The sequence below is a fragment of the Polypterus senegalus genome, chromosome 10 (assembly GCF_016835505.1).
Source record: "Polypterus senegalus isolate Bchr_013 chromosome 10, ASM1683550v1, whole genome shotgun sequence".
Lineage (NCBI taxonomy): Eukaryota > Metazoa > Chordata > Cladistia > Polypteriformes > Polypteridae > Polypterus > Polypterus senegalus.
Window position 1 is genome coordinate 117,664,538 of NC_053163.1, and position 12,010 is coordinate 117,676,547.

Here is a 12,010-nt window from a genome sequence, read left to right on the forward strand (position 1 = left end):
TGCAATGATTTAGCCAAGCCAACGGGATTTCTGCCTGCTTGTATTTCTCCTCTACTGCCTCCTGCAATGCCTGGCAGACTTTCACCGAAACTGCTTCTACCTGTGAAATGCACGGCCGTGGCGAGAACAGTTCTTGTAATCGGTATTTATGAGGTAAGATAATAATAATGTACTTCTACTACTGACAGGCTATAAAGAAACACATCACAAATACTCCTGGTCCTGTTTTTATATACAGTACAGTACAACTAGCCACTTAATTAGTGATCAGTACTCGCTGTAGAGTGAGCTCTACTTAGACTGCTCGCTTTCCAATAGCTGTACTCAGAATGTCGAAGTATTATTAATAAAAAAAAATCATAAAAATGATCAAATAAATAACAAAGGATACACACTAATGTCAAACATCAAATAATAGATGGATACACGATAAAATAGATTGTGAATAAGATAAAATAAGCAAAAATATACATAAATAAAAATAGCCGAAATAAGCGTGAACAAATAAAATTTCTGAAAGTTAATATGCAAGAATATCAGTGTAGACATTAAACTACAGTAGCCTATCGATAAAAATGACTATCTGTGAAAAAGAACTTAACTGAGATTACTTTCAAAAGAAGAACTTTGGAGGGCTGTGATTACTTTTAGCAGTTTTAGAATGAAACACTCGAAGGACAACAGCGGCCGCTCAGTGGTTTGTCTTTTGAAGTTCAAATCAGACGTAACATTACAAAATATCGGGGGCGTTTCACGTTAAGGTCCAGTGGCACACAGCCCCATCAGATGTTAAAAACCACCCTCAACTTTAGATAAATAAGATAAATAAACGAGATGAACAGATAGGTAGATAGCAGCGACGTGCGGTGAGGGTCATGGCTGGTGAGGCACTGATTCCTTCAGAGTGAAATTTACAAAAATATGAACCCAAAAGAGGAGCTTATTCATATTCAACTGGCAAACTGCACATTGACTACTAGTTATGTTTCATATCTCATCAGCATTCATTACAAACAGATAAGTAAGGTACATATGTGGCTAAGAAAGAACGTTACTTTTATAGCGGCGACAGAGCGCATTTCCTTTGCACCCTCCATGTGTTCTAAATTTGCAATTCCACAATTCATACTCCTTCAATACAAATGAAAGCGCAGAGAGGTGTACGAAAAACAGGTTTCAATTTTGAACTTAACTGAAATATGTAGTTTTTTTTAAAAGGTTTAAATTCTGATGCTTTAATCGATTTTAATACAGACTGTTCAACAAAAGGATAACGAGAAAAAAGAAAGAAGATTTTATTTAAGGTCAAAATTTAGTTTTTAAATATTGGATTTTTTTTTTCCTAGTCTGATCCCATATTTTTTTTTTTATAAAATTGAAAACCGTTTATGGCCTTACCTTTATTTAAGTGCCTATCCTTCTCCATGAAAATCTCCGTCACTTTCTTATAAAAGTCCTCCTTACTTTCGTTTGGTTTTAAAAGTCATAATCTTCCATTATGGCAGTCAGTCGAAAATAAAAATAAATGGACCACTGCAGTGCACTTGACTTTCTGATACCGCTAACTTATTGGCGCCCAGAACTTCCGCGTAGAAGAACAGCAGCAACAAGCACCTGTTGGGCTCATCTGCACCCCCTTCGGTGTGGCACGGTACTGTCTGCCTCACCTTGTGCCTTTTCACTGCGGTTTTAAGTCGATCAGCAAGACTAAATATGTCACAGACATTCATTAAAGATATTAGCCCGACTGTGGATAATCAGGGTGTATAAACATTAAATTGGTGACATACCGAGAGGCAGCAACTGGCACACGTCAAGTGCAGACATCAACCCAGTGTGTGATTGAGAGCGCAGTCCTGGGTGAGGTGAGGCTCGCATTTCTCCCCTCTATTTGAACAGGAAATGCGCAAATATAGCAACTTAAGAAAATGATCAAAAGTATTAGAATCATACAGACAACAAATGTATTTATTTATTTATAAAGCACTTTAAAAACAACATCAAGGCTGACCAAAGTGCTGTACAATAAAAACCCAACATATTAGACACACAATAGCCAAGGGTAAATAAAACAGAAATACATAAACACATAAGAGCTGAAGAGATTCATAATAAAACGTATATAGATAGCCAACATATCATACTGGGTTAAAAGCCAGAGAGTAAAAGTGTGTTTTTAGATAAGATTTAAAGACAGCTAGTGAAGGAGCCTGCCTAATGTGCAACAGCAAATCGTTTCAGAGTTTTGGGGCTGCAACTGAAAAAGCCCGATCACCTCTTAGTTTGCATCATGCCTTGGGAACACGTAAAAGGATCTGGTCTGCTGACCTGAGAGAGCGAGATGGTACATAAGGGTGCAGCAGTTCCGACAAATAAATTGGGGCACAACCATTAGAGGATTTAAAAACAAATACAAGGATCTTAAAATGGATTCAAAAACGAACTGGAAGCCAGTGAAGGGAAACCAAAATTGGGGTAACATGCTCATGCTTTCTTGTGCCAGTTAAAAATCGAGCAGCAACATTTTGCAGCAGCTGTAGGCGAGCAATGGAGGCCTGGCTAATTCCAAAAAGAAGCACACCGCAGTAATCTAGACGAGATGTTATAGCCACCTCAACTGGAAAAAACAGGATTTTACAACTGCGTTCACATGGCAATCAAGTGGAATCCATTTTTGTACCTAAATTTGTCATCATGGATTTCTAAAATTGAGCCACCATGGAAAGGTTGATGCAGGGGGTCCCGCTGGTGCCATTGGGTCTAAATAGCATGACTTCCGTCTTGTTCTCATTAAAATTTAGAAAATGTAATGCCATCCAACTCCTTATGTCAATAAGGAAATCAAGCAGGGGCTGGTCAGAACATGGACCTTGGCGCTTCAGAGGGAAATAAACCTGACAGTCGTATGCATAAAGATGAAAGGAAATACCGTGTTTCCAAAAAATAGCACAGAGTGGCATCAGGTACAAGGAGAACAGAAGAGGTCCCAGGATGGAGCCCTGTGGTACCCCCAGGGAAGGGCAACAGAGGTGGAAGTAAAATCATCAGTGCTGACACAAAAACTTCTATCTGAGAGATTGGACCTAAACCATTGGAGAGCTGAACCCATGATGTCTACCCACTGCTCCAGCCTGGAGATGAGGATCTCATGGTCTATCGTGTCAAAGGCAGCTGCTAAATCCAGAAGCATAAGTAGTACACAGTCACCAGAGTCCACTGTTAAAAGAATATCATTAAAAACCCTTAACTGAGAGCACTCGGTGCTCTGGTGAGTTTTAAACCCAGACTGGAACACTTCCTGAATTGCATGTTCGTCCAGAAAGGACTTCATTTGGGTAGAGACGACTTTTTCCATGATTTCGGACATAAAAGGTAGCTTGGAAATAGGCCTAGTTAGACATAACAGAGTGGTCCAGACCCGTTGTTTTCAGCAGAGGTTGCACAACAGCATGTTTAAACTTTTTAGACACCACACTAGAGGTTAAACTGCTATTAATAATTGTAAGACTAGAAGGACCCAAGGTAGCAAAGACCTCCTTAAGAAGTCGAGGAGGGACAACATCAAGAGGGAGCCATACTAGAAACCAGCTACTTATTTTTTTTTTTAATTTATAGCACAGACCAGTGGATACATTTATTTTATGTTATCATTATTAGTTTTTTTTCTTACTTTTCATGATGACAGGTGATGCTCTGCCTCCCCTGCCCTCCCTGACCGCTGGTCCCTGGTAGAGAGATAGTACTTTATTTGTTCCAGGTAGGAAATGTTAGCTTTTTACAGAAGGTCAGGAAATATTGTAAGAAATAACAATAAATACTGACAAAGAATTACATAAAGCCATGGCTAAAGAGATCAATCACAGGAAGACTTTATATAAGCATATCGACATAATTACGAAGGAGCCTCAGTAGCGTTCCCTGACACACGTCTGTTCAATAATTCAATTGCTAGAAGTCCCCACGGTTTTAGTGTGTCAGAGAGATGATGTGCAGCATTGTTCATAATGGCACACAGTTCGGTTTTAATTTTCTCCTCTGCTAGTACCTCCAACAAGTTGAAAGGGCATCCCATAACTGAGCCTGCCTTCTTACTCACATTGTTGATTTGGTGTAAAAATCACGCTGGCCATCACAGAGTTAAAGAACATGTGAAAGATGTCACTACTCACATGAAATGAGTGCAGTCTGCTAAGAAACAGAAGAGTCTGCTCTGCCCTTTCTTATTCGTTCCTCTGCGTTATTAGACTAATCCAGCTTGCCATTGATCTGGACCCCCGGGTCCTTGGGGCAGTGTGCCACCTACTCCCTGAATAGTAACCGGGCACAGAGACTCTTTGGTGAGGTGTAAGTAAACAATCAGTTTATTCATCAGCATTTTTGGTTTCTGATTTTCCATCACATGTTCAATGTAACTTCTTATCTGGAAAACATGACTTCTTTTAGTATGCAAAGCTGTCTTTATGCCGGGTGCTACAAACCTGTACTACGGCTGAAGCAGCTGAGCTCTGTTGGCCCTGCAACGTCTCCGAGTACCTTTGGGTGTGAATGCAAATGTGCCACCTGAAATTAGACCAGCCATGGAGTGGCATTAAAATGAGGACCACTGTTTTATTGTGGAAGGGCTTTGGTGTTATCATCGCCTAAAATATGGATGTCTTTCTTTTCAAGCTACACATATGGCCGCCTATTCTTGCACTCGTCAATCTGGGACGGAGACACAGTCTGCAGCCATAACGTGTTGGCACCTGGGATTATAGTCTGACTTCACCGCCACTGGTTGGTTGGTTTAGGTTTACTTGTCATATATACGTAGTTTAACACAGGGTCAACATACAATGAAATGTGTATGACGAGAAAAACAAGTCACTCAGCCTAGATGCAATAAAGCTAAAAAATTATTAAAAATAATAAAAAAATGACAAGTTAAAAATAGACTAGCTATATAAAATAAAATGTGTACATTTTAAAAGAAGTTATAGAGCAATATGAGTTGAATGAGCAGCAAGTACAAATGACAGTTATTGAACAGATAATGTTTTATAAGTACAGATGCATGTTCCAGTCAGTATTCAGAGTGTGTGTGAGTGGCGCAGTGTAGGTGTGATGTAAGTGTATGTGAGTGTTCAGGTGTTGCTGGTGAGGAGTCCAATGGCCTGCTGGTACAAACTGTTCTTAAGTCTTGTAGTCCGAGCAGCCAGACTCCTGTATCGTCTGCCAGACGGTAACAAGGACAACAGCTGATGTGCTGGATGGCTCTGGTCCTTTATGATGCTGCTTGTCTTACGCACGCACCGATGGAGGTAAATGTCTTCGATGGCAGGAAGACTCTTGCCCGTGATGTGCTCTGCTGCCTTCACCACTCTCTGTAGTGATTTCCGGCTGCTGGCAGAGCAGCTCCCATACCAGACGGTAATGCAGCCAGTCAGCCGACTCCCGACCACACTCCTGTAGAAGTCTGAGGTGATGTTGGCATTCATGCCATACTTCCTCAGCCTCCTCAGGAAGTAGAGCCGCTGGCGAGGTTTCTTGTGTAACGCTGTCCTCCCATTTAGGAGACATCCATCATTCCCTAGACAAGAGGTGAAGACAGAATGAGCACCAAGACAAGTGGGGAGCAGATTGAGAAACTTTACGCAGTCACTAAATTCTTTAATATTACTTAACTAGCCGTGTGTGGCCTTTGGGACAAAAAAACATCTCAAAGACTCCCAAGCTGTTTTACTGTATTTGTGAACTTGGAGGAGCGTCAGCGAACTGTTAAGAATCACCCAGCAGCGCCGTATCACTGCCATATGAGTGAGTCCTATTAATCTTTATCTCCAGATAGACGATGCTTTTACTGCCCTCCGGTGTCTCACTTGAACATCGCTTCATTTTGATCTTGTGCGTCTTCATCGTGTCATTAGCGCGACGTTTTCTGCACGCCTATCTTTTATAGTGAGAAGTGAGATGCGTGCAGGCAGGTCTTTCATTTCTATATGTTGTGAAGCTCAGGGTTTGCCACAGAGCGCCCAGTTTATTTCCACGGGGTGCCTCCTTCGCTCCCCGCAGCACCAAATGCTCTGCTCTGCTCTCTCAAATGGAGTGAGGGGGCTCCTTTTCTTCCGCTCTCGCAAGTGCTCCGGGTGCTTCTTTAGTATTACCTGGAATACAGCAAGTCCCACGTGTGGTGGAAGTCCTATAATGGAGCTCTGCAGCTCCCCCTGGTGGCTCACATGGAACCCAAACTGCCAAAGTCCCAGCGTGCGCTGCGGGAATCCGTGGTGCCTCAGCCACCCAAGATGGCTGCCCTCTAGCATCCCGGGGGAGGTAGTGCCTTGGAGATGCGCGCTCTCTCTCTCTCTCTCTCTCTCCCCCCAGTCCTTCCATCTTGCTGGCATCCCAGCCAGGTAATGGCCAATATGCCAAAAAAGGAAGCAAAGCAAATGAGTGTCACAATCACACTATACGACCTGAATGTTTAGTAGGAGTTAAAGATGACCGAATAGCCCAGTGTGCAGTGAAGCTTGGGTGCTTCTGAGCTCTGTAGCTCACTGCGTGGTGATTTGTGTTCAAGCTGTGGCTCATGTCTGCCTTAATAAAGTTGGTCTAAAGTGTTTCAGTTCCTGAAAAGGTGCAATAGTCTCCTTTTGCGGAATTATTGTGAGCTGGTCAGGCATAAATGGCAGGGCCCCGGGGGTGGATGAGATACGCTCTGGATGTTGTAGGACTGTCTTGGTTGACACGCTCTGCAACATCGCATGGACATCGGGGACAGTGCCTCTGGATTGGCAGACCGGGGTGGTGATCCCCCTCTTTAAAAAGGGGGACCGGAGGGTGTGTTCCAACTACAGAGCGATCACACCCCTCAGCTTCCCTGGAAAAGTCTATTCGGGGGTTCTGGAGAGGAGGGTCCGTCGGATAGTCGAACCTCAGATTCAGGAGGTGTGGTTTTCGTCCTGGTCTTGGAACGGTGGACCAGCTCTACACCCTCAACAGAGTCCTGGAGGGTCATGGGAGTTTGCCCGACCAGTCTACATGTGTTTTGTGGACTTGGAAAAGGCGTTCGACTGCGTCTCTCGGGGAATCCTGTGGGGGGTGCTCCTAGAGTATGGGGTACCGGACCCCCAGATAAGAGCTGTTCGGTCTCTGTACAACCGGTGTCAGAGCTTGGTCCGCATTGCCGGCAGTAAGTCGAGCCCGTTTCCAGTGAGAGTTGGACTCCGCCACGGCTGCCCTTTGTCACCGATTCTGTTCATAACTTTTATGGACAGAATTTCTAGGCGCAGCCAGGGTGTTGAAGGGGTCCGGTTTGGTGGACTCAGGATTGGGTCACTGCTTTTTGCAGATGAGGTTGTCCTGTTTGCTTCATCAGGCCGTGATCTTCAGCTCTCTCTGGATCGGTTCGCAGCTGAGTGTGAAGCGGCTGGGATGAGAATCAGCACCTCCAAATCCGAGACCATGGTCCTCAGCCGGAAAAGGGTGGAGTGCCCTCTCAGGGTTGGGGAGATCCTGCCCCAAGTGGAGGAGTTCAAGTATCTCGGGGTCTTGTTCACGAGTGAGGGAAGAATGGAGCGTGAGATCGACAGGCGGATCGGTGCGGCATCTGCAGTGATGCGGGCTCTGCATCGGTCTGTTGTGGTGAAAAAGGAGCTGAGCCGTAAGGCAAAGCTCTCAATTTACCAGTCGATCTACGCTCCTACCCTCACCTATGGTCATGAGCTATGGGTAGTGACCGAAAGAACGAGATCGCAAATACAAGCGGCTGAAATGAGTTTCCTCCGCAGGGTGTCTGGGCTTTCCCTTAAAGATAGGGTGAGAAGCTCAGTCATCCGGGAGGAGTCAGATGAGGTGGCTCGGGCATCTGATCAGGATGCCTCCTGGACGCCTCCCTGGTGAGTTGTTCTGGGCACGTCCAACCGGGAGGATGCCCCGTGTAACACCCAGGACACGCTGGAGGGACTATGTCTCCCGGCTGGCCTGGGAACGCCTTGGGATTCTCCTGGAAGAAGTGGCCGGGGAGAGGGAAGTCTGGGCATCTCTGCTCAAGCTGCTGCCCCCGAGACCCGACCTCGGATAAGCGGAAAAAGATGGATGTTCAGACATGACTTCTGACATTTAAAATCTGACCGCTGTCATCATTTGATTATGCACGCAGGTTGACAAGTCCACACTACGAAAGCATTCAGGCGGTTCAAACCAGTCTGTAACAAAAAGTACATCAAAGTTCACAGCTAGCTTACAAAGTCCAAACATGCATTAGCTGAGAAAGCTTACGTTCACGTGACCGATTTAATACGGCCATCCTGCACAGTCTCATTGCTGCTATATGATGGAGTCGCATTGCCAATAACTGCCTTCCTTTTCAAGTCAAGGCTATGCATCACATGCCAGTTGTACTGGTGTGAAAAAGCAGAATTTCTTTACAGTTTAACGTTAAACATGCCCTAACCATCAGAAGGCACAGGATACCCAGTGGCATATTTGATAAATGTACTTACACTTACGTAGCCTGGCAGCACTGGGCACATGGAGGGCTGCGTATGCACCCTCATAATGGAAAGGAGAACTGAACCCTTTAGAATAAAAAGGTGACCATTCTGCCCTTCAAGCCTGTGTGGTCTGTGAGCATCACATCAGCATCCTGTGGGTGACACTTGGCTGCCTCGAGCTTATGAGGGCACGCTGCACAAGGATCTCTTGCTTTCATTTTTATTGCTTTATTTTGCAAGTTTGCATCACATGGGAATGTCTCTTCCACAGGTCAATACATATGGACCACAAAGCTGATTTTGCCTTTACTGCAAAATAAATTGTCTAGAATTCTGTACTTTTATAATATTTTCATTCCTGTTGTACGGGCAAAGCAGAGTGGCACAGGCCTCCATTTCAGTAACTGCCTGCACATGAGAATGGTTAAAGTGTGTGATGGACCCGACGCTTTCTGCTGGTGTCCTGTATGGAGTAGTACTTATCTAAAACATAAGGAATACTAAAAAAGAAAATATATATATATATATATATATATATATATGGCCACCACCCCAACTGTGCTCACCTTGGGTTCCCCCTCTGCTTGTTGTGCCAGTAAGTTCAGTTTATGCCGTTTATTAGCAGGCACTCAGATAGTTAGCATCAAGCCCAGTGTTCTGAATTCCTAAAGTTGAGCAGAGGAGTGCGGTGGGCGTACTGATCCAGGTTGACGCCATCTTTATCAAAGGGGGCAGAGAGGACAGTAAAATACACAAGGAGGCTGACGCCATTACCTTAAGGCAGGGGTGGCGAACTCCAGGCCTCGAGTGCCGCAGTGGCTGCAGGTTTTCATTCTTACCATCTTCTTAATTAGTGACCAGTTTCTGCTGCTGATTACTTCTTTTAATTCACTTGACTCAGGCCCCATAGTTGTTTCTTTTTCTTTAATTAGCAGCCAAGCAATAATGAAACACCAACGAGCCACCACCTGACCAGCTCCCCTGTGCCCATCACACAATATCTGAAATATCTTAAAGAGAGGTGATGGTCTTGGTAAGGCTGATCTCTCGGGTCACCAAAACATTTTGACGGTGCTCTTAAAAAGAACAGAAAAATAGTTTTTAAAATGTGTGCTGTGGCAGAATGAGGGCAGCAACAAGCTATGGAATTAAATAACGGGTTCAAATAACAGCAAGAATTGGCTTCTCATTAAAGGTATTGGAGTGAAACTGGTTGGAGTTTGAAGCCCCAGTTTGGCTGGTCATCTGTTAGCTCGTTTCACATCTCATTTCTGCTTGGCTATCATTTAATGAAGAAAGGAATCAATTCAGATGGCTGAACTCTTCTAACAGGGCTATTAAAGTGATGGGAAAAAGTTAATTAGCAGTGAAAACTGGTCACCGATTAGGAAAAGGGTTAGAATGAAAACCTGCAGCCACTGCGGCCCTCCAGACCTGGCGTTCGCCACCCCGGTTTACGGCTGAGATTTTTACTAGGAGTCAGGCTTCACATCGGACAGCCAGCCCCCCGTGTGGTCTTCGAGACGAGCAGTGCTGGTAGTCTGTATGTTCTTTCCCGTTTGCTCAGAGCCATTCAGTTTCATACGCGAGCCGTTAGTTTCGAGTTCACAGATGTTCCTGGGGTTCAGGTGCACCCAAAGCCGTCAGTTCACAGAACATTAACATCTAAATGGCTGTAGTTTCTCAGATGATATTTGGCTTTTTACAGCTGCTCTTTAAATAAATACATATTTAGGCAGAAGATAGGTAATAAAATACACACAGACGTGTCTGAACACACACCACACTCACTAAATAAAGCAGGCCCAGAGACTTTATGCAGACGTAGTGCTGTTGGTATAAAAGGAGCCCCCGTAGCGTGTGACCCACTCCTGCTGAACTCCTTCCTCTTGGGGTCTTTTCTTCTCTCCCACTATCAGGCCAATCATGGCTGTCCTGCTGTACTCTTTCGGTTCACTTTGAAACACCTGAACACTACGCAGTTCTCACTTGGCTTATTGTGCTTCTGCAGATGAACCCCTCTGTGATTTCCCTTTAGGCTTAACTTGGCTTCCCTGATTTAATCACCCGCAGCCCTCTCTTGTACTTTTCTTTTTGATGACCATGTAAGTGTTAGCCTTTGAAGAAATACAACGCATTACCTACAAGAAGTTAGTTTTTAACAAAATCTATTTCAGATACGTTGACTTTCTATTACTTTAAACTGAGCTCTTCAAACCAAACAGGTTAGGCCCAAACTACAGTACAACTTACTCCAGCCAGCGTCTCCAATGTGACCAACAGCCGCCACCTTCCACGGGTTTGACCGCCACGGCCGCTGTTAGGACGGTCACAGCATTGGGCAGCAGGACTTGTGGTTGGTTTGCTGTAATCGGTTGCTTACGCGCTCGCAAGTGTATTTGTGGTCAAAAAATAATGACTTGTATTGTAACGACAGACAGACAGACACTTGTGAGGCGACTCGGTCAACAGAAATATTTCATCAATGTGTACATCTGTGTTGGCAGCCACTACCAGTAAATATCAATAATGGAGACCTGCTATGTGCTTTGCATTTCTTTCTAGTAAACCAAATACAAGACGTCCAAATAGAGAGTGCAGGTTACGTTCTGATTAAACAACAGTGACATGTTAACAGCACAAACTACATGCTATTTGCTCCATACAAGTAGTTTTAATAGCCAAAGCTTCGGATTGTAATATTAGTTATTAATACACCAACATAAACCAGTCACAACAGATTACACTTTCTATAAATTTCAGGTTTCTGTCCATTTTTTTTTTTTTGCCCTAATTATTCCATTTAGTTTGCCTGCTTTTCTGCACAGTACATCGGGTCTGATTTGGGCAGTGAGGATGTGCTGCAGCCCCTGTGACACGGATAGAAGAAAAGGGGGGCACTACAGAAAAGCCCCCTACAGTGTAATATAGAAGAGGACTCGGGTACATTCACAGATTCAATCTTTAACTCTCAAAACGGGTGAATCACATCACCGGGGTCCACAAACACGGAACGAGGAGCCACGACGGCTGCACATTCGTCTTCCAACTAGTTTCGTCATTAGAGGACGGTGCCTGCCGATTGGGATACTTGCTATCTAACTGTTTGGCTGGTTATTGCTTCACTCATGCAAGAGAAGAGTTTCATTTTGCTGTATAATTTCCTCCTCTGAGAACATTTTCCATGTGTTTTGTGGGCCAGAACAGAACGATCCTTCCAATTCCCCTCTAATTTATTTTAATTTTAAACTGACACTTCATGGTGCATAGGCACAGGTTTAAAAAGTCATTAGAAAGCCAGTGTCTGGAAAACAGAAGTAAAACGGATAAATTCAGCTGGAAAAAACTCAAATGGGCAAACGAAAGGTTCTGAATTGTAACAGGCAAGAGAACCAAAATCAAGCCCAAAATGCATCACTTTAGTAGTAAATAAATGGGCTCCAGTTAAGAAACTGGTTGAAGTGAAAACCTGCAGCCCTCCAGGACCACAACTGAGGACCTCTGATCTACAATTTAACTTACATTAGTCTTCGATGATT

General features: G+C 44.1%; 1 long non-coding RNA gene across 1 annotated transcript in view; it reads left to right on the forward strand.

Annotated features, from left to right (window-relative positions):
* Positions 1–72: 72 nt before the first annotated feature.
* Positions 73–12,010, forward strand: part of LOC120537470 — a 64,288-nt gene continuing 52,350 nt past the window's right edge. The window contains exon 1 of the long non-coding RNA XR_005635329.1: positions 73–153. This is a non-coding gene — a long non-coding RNA (uncharacterized LOC120537470). The remainder of the gene's footprint in view (positions 154–12,010) is intronic.